The sequence below is a fragment of the Odocoileus virginianus genome, chromosome 27 (assembly GCF_023699985.2).
Source record: "Odocoileus virginianus isolate 20LAN1187 ecotype Illinois chromosome 27, Ovbor_1.2, whole genome shotgun sequence".
Taxonomy (NCBI): domain Eukaryota; kingdom Metazoa; phylum Chordata; class Mammalia; order Artiodactyla; family Cervidae; genus Odocoileus; species Odocoileus virginianus.
In genome coordinates, this window is record NC_069700.1 from 25,701,128 (window position 1) to 25,716,455 (window position 15,328).

The window sequence follows — 15,328 nt, forward strand, 5'->3', positions numbered from 1 at the left end:
CCTCGAAGGGCTCCTCAGACCATCAGGGCACAGGAGGTGAGGTGTGGTCCTCAGACTCTGCTTGGACATCACCCCACCCCAAGCCGGGGCTCCTACAAAGCGCTGTCGCCACCTTGTGGAGAGCAGTGGAGCTCGGCGTCCTCCGACTTTGTAGGCCCATCTCAGGTACTGTCTCTTCCCCTAGGGCTTCAGCGACCCTTCCCCACCCCCAGAGTGCGCCCTGGACCAGACTCCAGGGGACGGGCCACATGGCCGGAGGAGACTCCTCTGTGGGCCCCGTCCCTCTCTGCCAAGCCGGCCGGTTGTCCTGGAGTCACAGGCCTCCCCAGATTCCTTCCAGTTTCTACAGTCACTGTTTTGTACCAGACATCACGGGGGCCAGGAAGCTCTAAGAGCTCCCCCAAAGCCCTCAGCCCCGGGCTGGAGCTGCCGAAAGGCTATACCCTGAATGGGCCTGGGGCATAAGAGCCTTATCGCTCTTCCTTTTGAGAATTCCCGCAGTCAGCGTCTCCTTGTAGGTAGAGGGAGGACACATGTCCTTCGTGTCTGCCCTCCGCGTCCACAGTGGAGTGCAATCTCTCCATGTGCGGTGGCCAGGGGGGCAGAGCAGGTAAGACCTGGGAGAGGGGGTGTGTGTGCGCACACGAGTGTGCATGTTGCACTGCCTGTTCCCTTATGAGAAGAGCCCAGACCTGGAGGAAGAGGAACGGTGCAGAGGAGCCGGCCTGCTGGCATCTAGGGAAACAAAAGCACTGGCTTTCTCCCATGAGAGTGGAGGCTGTGCCTGGCGGAGCAACAAGTTCCACTTCCAGGGGTGGCCCTCAGAACAGGAGGCTTGCAGCTTTGTGGCTATTATTTCAGCTCGGGGTGAGCCTTGCCTGTGAGAACAATAGCAGAGTGTCCTACTGCAGGGTGGGAACACCCTGTGTCTTCCCAGGCCCCCCAGCCGACACTGGGCCTCACGCTCTAAAACATCCCTCCTCCATCCCTCTGTCTGACACCTGTGCTGCTCTGTCCTGGGACTCAGCCAGCAGGCCCAGCCCCGTCCCATCCATAGTATCTCGGGCTCACAGCCAGCCTTCATCATTGTGACTGGCCCTGAGCAGTGCCCCCCTGGAACTCTTGGGAAGAGGCAGGTCCTCCCTCTGAGTCTAAGGCCTCCGTGTTTTAGATCCACGAGGCTGAGCTCCCAGTGTGGTAGTTGGGACAGTGATTGACAACTCTGAGAAGCCTGATTTTCATACGTTTCGAAGGGAGTGTTGCTGAGACCAGCTGGGTTGCGGTGGGATGGGGAGATGGTACCACTGGATTGGAGTGATCACCATCCCCCTGGGGGGGAAAACAAGCCTCGGTCAGAGTCGTCTCACAGGTCCCCAGGAAGACTGGAATTAATCCATGAAATTCTGTACCCTTTGCAAAGCACGATAAGTCAGTATTACTGTGTCCATTTTACAGAACAGAAAACTGAGGTATGAGGTGACTCATCCATGAAGTTCATATACATATACTTTACACTTTAGTGTATCTTATCTATATAACACGCATTATTTACATCTATTTCACATTTTTATTTCCTGTCTTCTTTCTTTTTTTTAAACAGAATTTGAAAAGAGTTTATTTGGAATTTCTTTCTTTTTTTTTTTTAGGCCACTTTGTGCCATATGCGTGTTCATAGTTTCCCGACCAAGGATCAGACTCAGGACCTCTGCAGTGGAAGTGTGGAGTCTTAACCACTGGACTGCCAGGGAAGTCCCGCTGTCATCTTTCTTGATCCTGACAGCTCTGTGAGACAGAAGGCCAGACCAGACCCGGTCTCTGTTAGAACAAGTCTTCTGCCTCTCTGCTTGGGAATACTGTTCATTGTTTAACTGCTTTCATTATCAGCTCACTGCTTCCCCTGCCTTCCCATACAGAGTCCAATTGAGCCTCCCCCATCCCTACCCCACCCTCATGTAGTGCCTGAGTCTCAGGGGAATCTGATTCCAGCAGTCAGAATTAATAAAGACTAAAGTCTCTTTTCTGGTATTGGGCACAGAACCCCAGGCCAATTAACCCAAGATGTCACCCTACTAGCTGCTATTAGTCCAGGGTGTGGCTTAAATTGACCACAAACTGAAGGAAAAAGGTTTCCTGTCTTTTGCTCTGGATATGACCAAGGAAGCAAGTGCCAGAGCTGCTGCCGGCAGCCACCTTGCAGTCATGAGGTGAGTCAGCCTAAAGAAAAGAATTACAAGAGGGCAGAGCAGGAAGCATTACAGGAATTAGTGCCCTGATAAAACCCTACCTGGAGCCCTGGCTCTGGGCTACCTGTTAGATCCTACAGGAAACTGTATTGTTCCTTGTATCCCAAAGCACCTTAACGGGCAGGTCTGGACGGACACGCATGTTCTCCCACTTCTACTGTAAGATTTCTCCCTGCCTCCTCTGGCTCCTGTCAGAGCCAAGTCAGCACACGTTGAAAGGACCAGGGCAGACTAAATGCGTCTTCTGGACACCACAGATGTCTTTGCGGTATCTTAAGACTTTAAGAACTGTGCAGGGAGCTGCGGCCTAGCTCAGCCCTGCTTCCCATTAGGATAAACACATCCTTCAGCAGAGCGACCCATGCCCGGCTCCAGAAATAGCCTGCCCACCAGAGAAAATGCACTTTATTTGACAGGCTTCCACCGCCATATCATTATCATATAATCTCTTTTTATCCACCCCTTTCCCCTGCCTGGAACTCAAATTGCATCTTTAAAATGTCTAAATAGCAGTTTGGTGCTCTTCAGCAATGCTATAGTTGATACTGAGCTCGGAAAATCAATGTCAAATGCCCAACTTCAGAGAAGTTTTGGTGAGGGATGGGAGGGAAGTTTTACATCCAGTTTGTTTTCTGTGAAGAAATATGGGTTGAAAATACTGGACAATGGACTAAGTTTCAATATACAAAGGTCCAGGTTTGGACTTCAAACCATCAACGTTAACCTCACCCGAGCACCTGTGTGTGACTTTCCACCATTTCTGGGTGGGTACTCCTATTTTTGGCTTCCTTCTTCCAGGCTGGCACAGCCCTACATGGGTGCCTAGGTCCCAGGGGCTCCAAGGAAAATCAGACAAAATGCAAAAGGCAGTCCCAAGAACAAACAGGGCTGGCATCTAAAAATGCCAGCCACTAAGGGACAGTGTCACAACTGTCCCCATGGGGGCTGCTCAGGGCAGTCACAGCATCAGATTGGAGCAAAGGAAGCTCTCCAGAGCATGAGGGAGTCTGCGTGGGGGTGTGCAGGGCTGAGAACATCTGTGTTGGAGGTGGGCGAACTCCACTGATGCAGGGCTAGCTCTGAGCAATGCTGAGGCGTGGGCGGGAGCCTGTCTCCGAGGCAGCCCACCCCCTCAGGTGCCCTGCCAGATGGAGCTTTCACACTCCTCTTGTCCCACTGGACACCTACTCCAGATCCTTCCTGGACCTGAGTCACAGACTCCATCAGCTCCTGGTGCTGGGTGGAAGGCCAGGGAGGCAGCCAGGGTCCAGGAGAGAGGCTTCCTAAAAGGGAATTAAGCCTTCCTTCTGCCAAATCCATTTCCTCCAGCAGCAGCCTGGAGGATTTGGTGGAAGAAGAGAATGTGGTGCCTCTCCTCCCTTAAGCACTCACTCTCTCTCCTACTCTGTACTTCTAAGAATTCATAGCATGGAAGTCATTGGCCCAATTTACAGATGGGAACACTGAGGCTGAGAGAGGCCAAGGAACTTTCCCAGGATTGCACTGCCAGAAAAGTGGCCAGTGGGATTCAAGTCTGTGTTTAAACCCCTTGAAGCCTGGATTGTTGTGCTACTTACCCTGCTTGCCTGCTTACTGCCTCTTAAACTGACCTGGGGAAGCAAATAATAGTTCCTATCATTGGAGCCTGCCATATGCCAGATGGGGCAGGGTCTGGCCATTGCAGACTGAAAAACTAGCCCTTTTCTCTTCCCGCGAATGGCTCCCAGTCAATGCTGGGCAGCCCTGGCCATCCTGGGACAAAGGGCAGTGTAACTTACTGGAAGTTCTCAGGATTCCCCACCCTCCCAACACACACGCATACACATGCATGCACACGCAGACACACATAGATATTCACACACAGGGACACACATGCACAGCAATCAGTTTCTCTGGAGCCCAAAATAAATGAACTTAAGTCATCATATTTTCTTCCAGATTTCCGGGATATCCAAAAAAAGACCATTGTCCCTACCCTCTGGGTTGAGGAAAATTTCAGTCATCCAAATGAAGTTAACAGAGACTTCCCTGGTGGTCCAGTGGTTAAGAATCCACCTTGCAACAGGGGGTGTGGGTTTGATTCCTGGTCAGGGAACTAAGATCCCATATGCCCTGGGCAACTAAGCCCACACTCTGCAACTACTGAGGCTGTGCCCTGCAACTAGAGCGTCCAAGTGCCGCAATGAAGGCACCTGCATACTGCAGCTAAGACCTGATGCAGCCAAATAAATAATAGTAAAATGAAGTAACAGAGAAGCAGAGCAGATCTGTCCCTCACAAAGAAGTTTCTGGCAGAGGCAGCTCTCCTGGGGGCACACGTGTGCCCCGTGCGGCGGCCACTCCAGCATGTGTTGTGGGTGAGGTGTGTTCTGCTTGATCGTGATCCCTCCTGAGGCTCCCCGTACCTGGGCGTGTGTGCCAAAAGATCCAGAAGCACTAGAGCCCCTTGTCCAGTCAGAATCAGGCAGCAGAAAATCTGCATTTCGTTGAGGATTTTGTGAAACGAATCACACACAAGACCAAGTTCACAGTGCAACTATGGGCCCATGACTTAGTGCCCGAGTGTGGGACGTCTTATAGAGCTGAGAACCCTAAGCCAAGGCTTCTTGAAGAACAGGTCTCCTCTCATTAGAATGATTTTACTTTGGAAGGTGTTTTCCCGGCCTTTTCCAGGAAAAGGAGACAGGGGCCAGGGGGAGGGTGGTGGACGTGGGGACTTGCAGGGTGAAGGAGAGGGACAGGGAGGCCAGCTTAGATCTGTCTTAAAGATGTCTTTGTTTTTAATTATCCGTGTCCTGGGCTGCGGCGCAATCAACTTCTCAGAGTTTCAACTCAGATCAAATGCCCTGTGCTGCAGCCTGACTCTCCACCTCCCAGACAGCGGCCTTTCCCCATTGGAAGGTTATTTACTTTTTGCCAACCACCTTTCATGCTGCTAAATGATTCTCCATGCTCAGTGAAGAAAACAGCCCAAAGGGATTTTATTTTATCCCTGAGTGCCCCCCTGTCCTCCCACCCCATCCCAGGGAGCATTTTAGGCTCGACAGTCTGCACCTCCCTTCCTAAGGCAGCTCCATGTCCGTGGCCTGGCCAGGGAAAGGCCCCAGGGTACACCGGTCTCCCGGCTGCCTCTGGGCCTGCATGACTCTACTTTCAGAAGACAGGGAGAGAACAGACTGCTTCTAGAAGCTTGCTGAGAAGGAGCTCAGTCCGACACGCTTCCCTTCCAACTCCTCCACCCCCTCCTCCCCAGGATATCCAGTAGGTGGGCAGGGCACCCCTCTTGGACTTGAAAATGCAAATTTAGCCTGAGTGGGCTGATGCCAGCGCCCCCCTAGCTCTCCACCCAGGTCCAAAATAAATTCACACCTCCTCATTTCTGTCCTATTAATCAGTCGGTCTGGGGAAAAAACAAGCCAGCCAAGCTTGGCCAGTTGGACGGAGTCACAGAATACATGTTTTCAGATATTTTTAAATTAATTTTATTTCCTGCTCATATTTTAAATTTTGCTTCCATTACCAGAGTGCAACTGTGCTGGATCTCTTGTAAGGAAAACTGCAAATTCTATAGTTAGACTTCTTCCACCCACCCCCCTGAGATGCTGCAGTGCCGAACCTCCTAGGCTGTGACCCTGTAGGGGGAGGGCAGACCCCAGCCCCTTCCTCCTTCAGGTTCTGACTTTCAGATCTCGTCTCCTATCCCGTGTTGGGCCTTGAATCTCACTTCCTGGCCCAGTTTGGGTGGTGTCTAGGGAGCCCTGAGAGCACCACCCATTCCCCGGCCTCGGGGGCTGAGGTGCCCCCATGTCAACCTTGGGCCCAGTGCCCTGCTCTCCCCACCTTGCTCCTTCTCTTTGCAGACCTTGCCGTTGAATCTGCCTCCTCCTTCTGCTCCTGAGACTCTTTGAAAAAACCACACGAATAGAGTCACAGACACAGAGAAGTACATGTGGACAAATGAGGGGGAGGGGACGGCGGGATGTATTGGGAGATTAACATTGATAATATACATTATCATATGTAAAGTAGATAGCTAGTAGGAAGCTGCTGTATCACACAGGGGGTTCAGCTCTGTGCTCTGTGATGACCTAGAGGGGTGTGATGGGAGGGTGCGAGGGAGGCTCAAACAGAGAGGATATGTGTATACATATAGCTGGGTCACTGTGAGGTACAACAGAACCTAACACAACATTGTAAAGCAATTATACCCCAACTAAAAAATATGAAAAAAGAGAAAAAGCCTAAACAGACAATGGAAAAAGTTTTTTGAAAATACGTACTTTTTAAATATATGAATATAAACAATAAGGGAAAGAGTAATAGTCCATTGTATAGATGTACCACATCTTTATCCATTCATCCACTGGTGGACATTTAGGTTGCTTCCATGTCTTGGCTGTTGTAAGTAATGCTGCAGTGAAAGATACTGTAGTTTTCTGTAAACTAGTCTCTTTCAATTTTTGTGTATAGAAAATACTTAACATAGTATATAAGCATAGTAAGTCACAATATGATATGAAGAAATGACTCGTATTCTGACTTTGGGTTTTTTAAAAATCTTGTTGGTTATCTTTTTTAAATCTAGCAGTGTATAAATGTCAATCACGAACTCCCAATCTATCCCTCCACACCACTTCTCCCTGCAAGAAGCATAAATTAATTCTCTAAGTCTGTGAATCTGTTTTTGTGTTGTAAACAAGTTCGTTTGTATCACTTTTTCCTTTTCTATTTCCCACATAAGCAATATCATATGATTTTTGTCTTTCTCTGTCTGACTTACTTCACTTAGTATGATAATCTTCAGATCCATCCATGTTACTGTAAGTGGCATTATTTCATTCTTTTTAATGGCTGAGTAATAGTCCATTGTATAGATGTACCACATCTTTATCCATTCATCCATTGGTGGACATTTAGGTTGCTTCCATGTCTTGGCTGTTATAAGTAATGCTGCAGTAAACGTTGGGATTAAAGACCTGAATGTAAGATCAGAGATGTTAATAAGAAACTTTAAAATGCTGTCTACAGACAGAGACAAAATAATAGCAAACACTTACTGGAGTTTACTGAGCTCTGGGCATTCTCCTAAGGGCTTTACCTGGATTAATTCATTTACCACCCAGAACCCTGTGAGGTAGATGTTACTGCCGTCCCATGTGAGGGGAACCAAGGCATGAAGAGGCTGAAACTTGCTTTTGGTCCTTGAGGTTACCCGGCCAGGGTGCAGAAGGGCTGGGCTTTGGACACAGGCAGATCCTAATAGCTGCATTCTTCTACCTCTCTACGGAAAAAATTTCCCTAAAGGGAAAAAGGCAGATTTTAGCATTTTTACTAGTATAGTAATATTCCATTGGTCAATTATTTGATCATCTCAACCATACAGACCTCAATCAAGAACTGAAAACGTAAAAGTAAAGGGGACCTCCGAGAGACTGAAGAATGTGTCACAAAAAATCAAACCCAAAGTTCCTGAGGAAAGCCCCTCAGGCCTTCCCAAAAGATAGAGAGTCCGATTAATTCTTACTTTACGTGTAATTCTAACCGGCCTGGTGGGTGTTTGCCCAGCCACCCCCTATTAGAAACAGCAAATTAGAAAGAAGGTAAAATCAGCCTTAAAGGGAGGCATGTTAAACCACAGCATTGTGTCCCGTCAACTGGTTATGTGCTGTGCTGTGCTTAGGCGCTCGGTCATGTCCGACTCTCTGTGACCCCACGGACTGTAGCCCACCAGGCTCCTCTGTCCAGGGGGATTCTCCAGGCAAGAATACTGGAGTGGGTTGCCATGCCCTCCTCCAACTGGCTATATTTATAGCCAATATAGATGATATTCCCTGGAGAAGGCAATGGCAAAACTCAAAACAATGAAAAAATAGAAAGCGGGAATATACCAAAATGCATTTTTCTTTGGATGCCATGGGTGTTTGTTTTTTTTTTAATTTCTACTTTTTAAATTTTTTTTCTTCTTTCAAATTATCTGTAATGTGTGTGTACTCTAAGACTGAAATAACTCCCAATAAACTTCAAAAAAGAGAAATAGGGAAAGAGGAAGGAAGAAAGTCAAGGGAGGTTGGGGGTAGGAGGATGGGGCGAAGGCCACCCCAATCAGGTGCAAGCCGTGCCACCAGTGATAAACCAGAGGAAGAGAAACTATTTAATTCTCATCCAAGAAACTAGAATGCCTGACAATCTAAGCACCACTTCCTGGAAGGGCAATTGCTTGCCATAAATCAATCACCGTGAAAATATCAATGATACTAATCAACTGGTGATGAATAGAGTAATAACTGTTATTACCTAAGCTCTTTCCAGGCAAGCATTTACTTAAAAAGTCACTGGACCTGAGAAGGGCCATGAAAGGGAGCTCTGCCTTTCCTCAATTTACCCTTGAAAGCCTGAGGTGTGACAGTTAATATGCATTAGGGTGAAGGCTTGATTCTGTTCACGATATCCAGCTAAGAAGGTCTAGAGGCAAGAAACCAAAAGTAGATGGATTCTGCTTAAAAACATCGAATTTGAGAGCCTTTTATTCATTCAAGGGTGAGTTTCAAGTGTGAGAAACACTTGCCTAGCACACGTTGTGGTGCTAGGTAGGGAATACCTGGGGACTCCAAGTGAAGTTCTCTAGAACTCCTCTGGCCCCCACACCCAGCAGGATCACAGCAGGACACAGAGGGCTCCACCATTTCCTGCTGGAAAGGGGTCCTGCCTTCCAGTACCTTGAAGGGGTACATTCCCTTCTGTTTATGCACATGCGCTAAGTCACTAGAGTCGTGTCCGACTCTTTGCGACCCTATGGACTGTGGCCCTCCAGGCTCCTCTGTCCACGGGATTCTCCAGGCAAGAATACTGGAGTGGGTTGCCATGCCTTCCTCCAGGGGATCTTCCCGACCCAGGGATCTAACCCACATCTCTTATGCCTTCACCTGCATTGGTAAGCAGGTTCTTTACCACTAGAGCCAGCTGGGAAGCCCAGGCATGACACGGGGCTTTCTGCAAAGGAAGCTTTCAATTCAAGGTCCGCTGAAAGGAAAGAAGGAGCAAAAAAGAAGGGAGAAGAGAGTACAGTTCTGTGACCCAGAAGCCTGCCTGCAACTCAATTACACAACCCCAGTTACTGATGGGACCTTGGGTAATGATATCCAAGGCCTCCATTAAAACAGAAATAGGATCCAGGAAGCCTGCTTGAGCCATTAAGTCAGTTTTCTAATGAGCATCATGTTCAGGAGTGGGACACAGGAGAGATCAATTTTAGTGAAAGAAGAACTGAGTGTGCCTGGGGAAGGGAGACTTTGAGTCTTTTCCTTAGAGTCGTAGTTAATTTAAAATAAAATCCTTTTCATAGCATCGTAATGTTTTAACTCTGAAAGGTACCTTAGCCATCATCTGGTTAATTTTACACGTAAGGAAATTGAGTCCCAGAGAAGGGAATTGACCTATCCAGGGTCCCATTGTAAATCTGTGGCCAAGCCCGAAGCAGAAATCATTGTCCTAAATTTTTGCTGCCCCAAACTCATTTTGACAGTGGGAACCTAACACTATAGTTTCTCTTTAAAGCCGGCTTGCTGCTGCTGTGTTCGTCTCCAAATTCCCTATTAAGTGGGTTCCCTGGCCACATCCTCCTGCCCTTTCCCTCTGAGATGGCTTGAGATATGGATCTTGTCAACAACTACCCTGTAAAACCCAGACCAGAATGGGCCTCCGGGAACCCAGCATGTCAGAATAATCTCTGACCCTGAGAAGTTCCAGCTCTGGGCCACTCGTGGGATGTGGATAAAGAAGAGAGGAAGTCAGGGTAGGAATAAAACTCTCTCTGGGTAGAGAGAAATGGAAGGTGATTGTCAGCTACTGGGGTTAGTGCCCTTCCCAGGTCCAAGCCATCTAAGGGCATCCAAGACCTTTGATTACGATGGGGACAGAAAGCTGAGCTCTCTGCTCCTCCGTGACATTGACCCTGGGGAGAGGATGGGCTGCTGAGACACTCCCTCCTAATAGAGGTGGAACCTGAAGACAGAAGGAACTTCAGTGTCCTGTGTGTTTTGTGCAAGAAGATGACCCGTGCTTTCAGTCATGGAAGTGATATTGAGTTAGAAGACTATATGACCAGAACCAACATGAATTGTATCTGGCTTCCCATCAGAGAGAATCTGCCAACTCGTTACACCGAGGTGAAAGCAAACAGCACATGTGCCCTCGTGTGAACTGTCAGAGCGTGTACCTTGGGAAAGCCAACATATCATTTGAGGTCAACCTCTTATTCTTCTTTCACTTTCCAAGGCAATATCCTTCCCATCACTGAACACACTTGTTTATTTCACACGCCCCCATACTGGAAATGATTTCTGTGCTTTGAACTGTCACATAAGCATAGCTGCACTTCTCCCCAAAGGGTGAATCGTTTCTACTTCTTATTATGGTTCTAGATGCCCCTGAGCAACTTGGGGAAAGATCTCCTGCCTGCCCTTTCCCTGACTCCCCTCCCACAGAACCCAGCGTGTAACAACCACACAGCAAATGTTTACTAAATGAACAAAGGTATTTCTAAGGTTGCTGCCTCTTAAGTGAGGGTTCTTAGCCTGCAAAGATGAGCTGAAGAGGAGCCATAAACCCTCTGAAATCATCTTTAAATTTATGCAATCCATGCGTATATGCTGTTTGGGCAAGAGAGTCCACAGCTTCAATCAGCTTCTCAGAGGGATCCAGTTTCCAAGAATCATAGCTCCAAGGTTGCTATGTTGTTGTTGCTTAGTTGTGTCCAATTCTTTGCAACACCATGGACAGCAGCATGCCAGCCTTCCCTGTCCTTCATTGTCTCCTAGGGTTTGCTCAAACTTACATCCATTGATTTGATGTTGCCATCTAACCATCTGATTCTCTATCACCACCTTCTCCTGCCTTCAATCTTTCCCAGCATCAGGGTCTTTGCAGTGAGTCAGCTCTTCACATCAGGTGGCCAAATTATTGGAGCTTCAGCTTCAGCATCAGTCCTTTCAATGAATACTCAAAGTTGATTTCCTTTAAGATTGACGGATTTGATCTCCTTGCTGTTCAGGGACTCTCCAGAGTCTTTGCTAGCACCAGAGTTGCCATGAGGACAGACCAAAATACATGGTGCTTATTAGACAGTCTGTAATCCCACCTGGGGAGTGTCTCGTGTTGAGCTCCGGAAGTCAGCAGACAGGTCATAGTTCCACACCTTTCTCCCTCTCTCCACACCTCACTCACAAGTAAAAAACGTTAACAACTGTCACAATTTTTCAAGGATCTTTTGGGTGCCAGGCTCTGCTCTCGTGTTTGCTCCATTACAAATGAAGAAACCAAAGCTCAAAAAGGAAGAGGTCACTGGGGCTTTGGGCTGGTAATGGCAAAGCTGCATTCTGAACCCAGACCTTACTCCTCTGAGCTGGGTCAGAGGACACACGCAAATGGGACTCCAAGTAGTGCTCCTGTGATGGCAAGGGTACCTCAGAATGTGGCCTTATTTGGAAACAGGCTTGCCATGAACATGATCAGTTAAGATGGGCTCGTACTAGGCTAAGATGAACCTCTCATTGAATACCACTGGTGTCTTTATGAAAAGGGGGAAATGTGGACACAGACCAGGAGGACACCATGTGAAGATGAAGGCAGCACTCTGCAAGCCAAGAAACACCAGTGATCACCAGAAAACCACCAGTAGTGAGGGGAGAGGCAAGGGACAGATGGTGCCACCCAGCCCTTGGAAGTAGCCCACCCTGCAGACACCTTGATCCACTCCAGCCTCAGGATTGGGAGACAATACATTTCTGCTGTTAAAGCACCCCCCCACCACCCACTTTGTGCTGCTTTGTGATGGCAACCATAGGAAACTCATACCCTCTCTGTCTTCAAAAAGCAGAGTGAAGAAGGTGACCCTGGTGGTCCAGGGGCTAAGACTCCACGCTCCGAACGCAGGGGGCCCAGGTTCAGTCCCTGGTCAGGGAACTAGATCCCACATGCTGCAACTCCACTAAGAGTTCACATGCCACAGCTACATATCTACTGCAGCGAAGACCAAAGATTACATGCATGCTGCACCTAAGACCTGGAACAGCCAAATAAATAAATTAAAAGCTGATTAAAGGTGTGTAAAGTACATGTGAACTGAACCCTAGACCTGCCCATGTGCCAAATTCTAACCTGTAAGTCTCTTACCTCCCAGAAAATGGAGACAAACAAGTCAGTCAGTACTGGCATGGCAGGACTGAGGGAAGGTTTTTTTGAACGGATTGCATTTTGGCTTGGTTTTCAACAAACTTGTGTTAGATTGTGTAAACTTCTTCATTCAAACCACTGTTCTCCAGAGCTTGGCACTGCTTATGTACTTGTTTACTTTCAATGATTTAACTAATCAAATCAGAAAACCAAGGTTCTGGGAATCTGGTTGAAGCACACCTTCTCCAAGTGTCTGGTTTTACAACAGGACAACTCTCCAGCCTTAACTGGGACCCTGATGGGCTGGACCCTGGGCAAGCTTCACTGAGGGAAATGAAATAGGCTTGAGGACAACTCCTGCCCACAGGGGTCTGCCGCCTAGCCAAGGAGGCAAGGCTGAGTGACACACACTACAAGCGTGACTGTGTGGGACACACAGTACAAGGTCTGAGTCATGACAAACGGGCAAGAATTCAAGAGAAGTCACAGCAATGGCCGAATGAAAGATGCAACAGCCAGGGGACCAGTTTGGAAAAGGGAGCAAGAAGTTTAGGCACGTCAAAAAGATGAGGACAGATAAAATGTTCAATAGCTTGAAATTCAACCTTTGCCCAACACAAGGGGAACTTGAAACTCAAGTTTCCAGATCACAGCTAAATTTAGAGCCGGAGTTTTAAGTGGGTTTGAAACCTGGCCAAATTGCCTATCTTTCAGGTTCTCTTGATATATTTGAAGCCACAAACGTGGTATTTCTAAACAGAGGAACTTAAAGAGAGTCAGCTGGGGTGGGTCCCTTAATTATCTTTAGTGCCTCCAAGCCCTAAAGGAGCAAGTCATTGTAGGGGAAAGACCAGGCCTATTGTGCTTCAGATGGGTTATCCATCTTAAGTCACTCCCTGGATTGGGGGTTGTGCATGCCTGCCTACATGCTCAGTCGCTTCAGTCATGTCCAACTCTTTCTGACCCTGCAGACTGTACGTGCCAGGCTCCTCTGTCCATGGGATTTCCCAGGAGTAATCCCAAGAACATTGGAGTGGGTTACCATTCCCTGCTCCCGGGGATCTTCCTGACCCAGAGATCGAACCTGCATCTCTTGCATAGCACGCAGATTCTTTACCTCTGAGTCACTCGGGAAGCCAGGTTGGGGGTTACCAAGCACTTACCATGTGCCTAACAGGGCTTAACAGCCATCAACTGGGAAGCTTTGCTCTCTCATAAGCTTCCCAATCACCCCAACAGGTAAGCCACAAATCACTCAAGAGGACCCAATGACTTCATTCAAACCTCCCTTCTAGAAAACTGTGAGGTGGTATTGATATCAGAAGGGCTGATGGGAGCACCTTGCAAAGAGGAAAGATGTAGGACACAGAGCAAAGAATCCAGGACAACAGAACACCTGTATTTTTCTGATCAGCTGTTGGCTGTGGGGGCAGAGGTGGGCTTCCATGAACCCCACCCCTGAGAAGTAGGAGTCCCAACTTTCAAACAGGAGGGCCTCTTTTTAACATAGAAGTTGTTGATAGTGGTCATGTTTTTCCCATCTGTGGTAGAGAAAATTCCTCCCAATGAAAAATTACTGAAAATTCAGTAACATTTTTCAAGTGATTTGTGTCTGGCTCCTTCCAAAGGACCCACATCTGTCATGTCCTTCTGTGCAGTGTCAATATTTCTCTAAGTCTAGATCAAGACATTGGCTTGCCTACTGTGTGGACTTACTGAGTGAACTCACTGGCATGGCTTTGTAGCTTTTGTCAATTTGAAGTCTGGTTGAAAGAATGAAAGTTTCTGCCCTAAATCTGGCCACACATCCAGCTTGTTTCAGAATTTAAATGTTGGTGCCACGGTGTTCAAAACAAGAGAATCACTTTACAGTGGGAAGCCCAGCAGAAAGCTCAGAAATGCTCAAGTGGGACAGAATGGGTGAACTATCTCATTACAGAAATTTTTAAAAAGTCATTATTTCATTTCCAAAAGCCAAAAAAGAAATTGTTTCTATCAGGCACAAGTGAAGAGCTTAACAATTAAATTTTAGAATTAAAAAAAAATTTTTTTAAACCACTTGGGACTTCCCTGGTCGTCCAGTGATTGCATTGTAGGGGGCACAGGTTCTATCCCTTGGTCATGGAACTAAGATCCCACATGCCCTACAGAGCTGAAAAAACAAACAAAAAAAACCCCAAAACTATTACTCATGTTTGTCTGTTGGGAAGCAGCAGAAGTTAAACATTCAGATTTAGGGATAGACCTTAGTTTGAATACCAGCGCTGCATCTTATTAGCACTCTGACCTCGACAATTCCTTAAATTCTCTGAGCTTTGTTGTTGCTATTCCATCACTCAGTTGTGTACTACTCTTTGTGGCTCCATGAACTGCAGCACGCCAGGCTTCCCTGTCTTTCACCATCTCCTGGAGTCTGCTCAGACTCATGTCCATTGAGTCGATGATGCCATCCAACTATCTCTGAGCTTTGGTTCTCTCCAACTGAGAAGTATTCATTCTATATCAGTGCATAAGGAATGGCCACAAACAGTGGCCTCCAACAGACATTCCTTATCTCACAGTCTCTGTAGATCAGGATCCAGGCAGGGTCCTCTGCTCAGGGAGTCTCAAGACTGAAATCAAGGTGTTGGCCAGTCTGAGTTCTCATTGGGAGGTTCTGAGGAAGAGTGTTCTTCCAAGCTCATTCAGGAGTTGGCAGACCCAGCGCCCAGCAGCTATGTGCTGAGGTCCCTGTATTCTTGCTGGCTCTCAGGCCTGACTGCTCTTGGCTCCTGGAAGTTGCCATCAGCTTCTTGCCAATGTCGCCTCCCCCACTGGCCCTTCTCAACATGGCAGCTCACTGCTTCAAGGCCAGCAGGAGAGACTCTTTCCCTGTCAAAGTCTTATATAACCTGGCATGTCATGGCATCAACAAG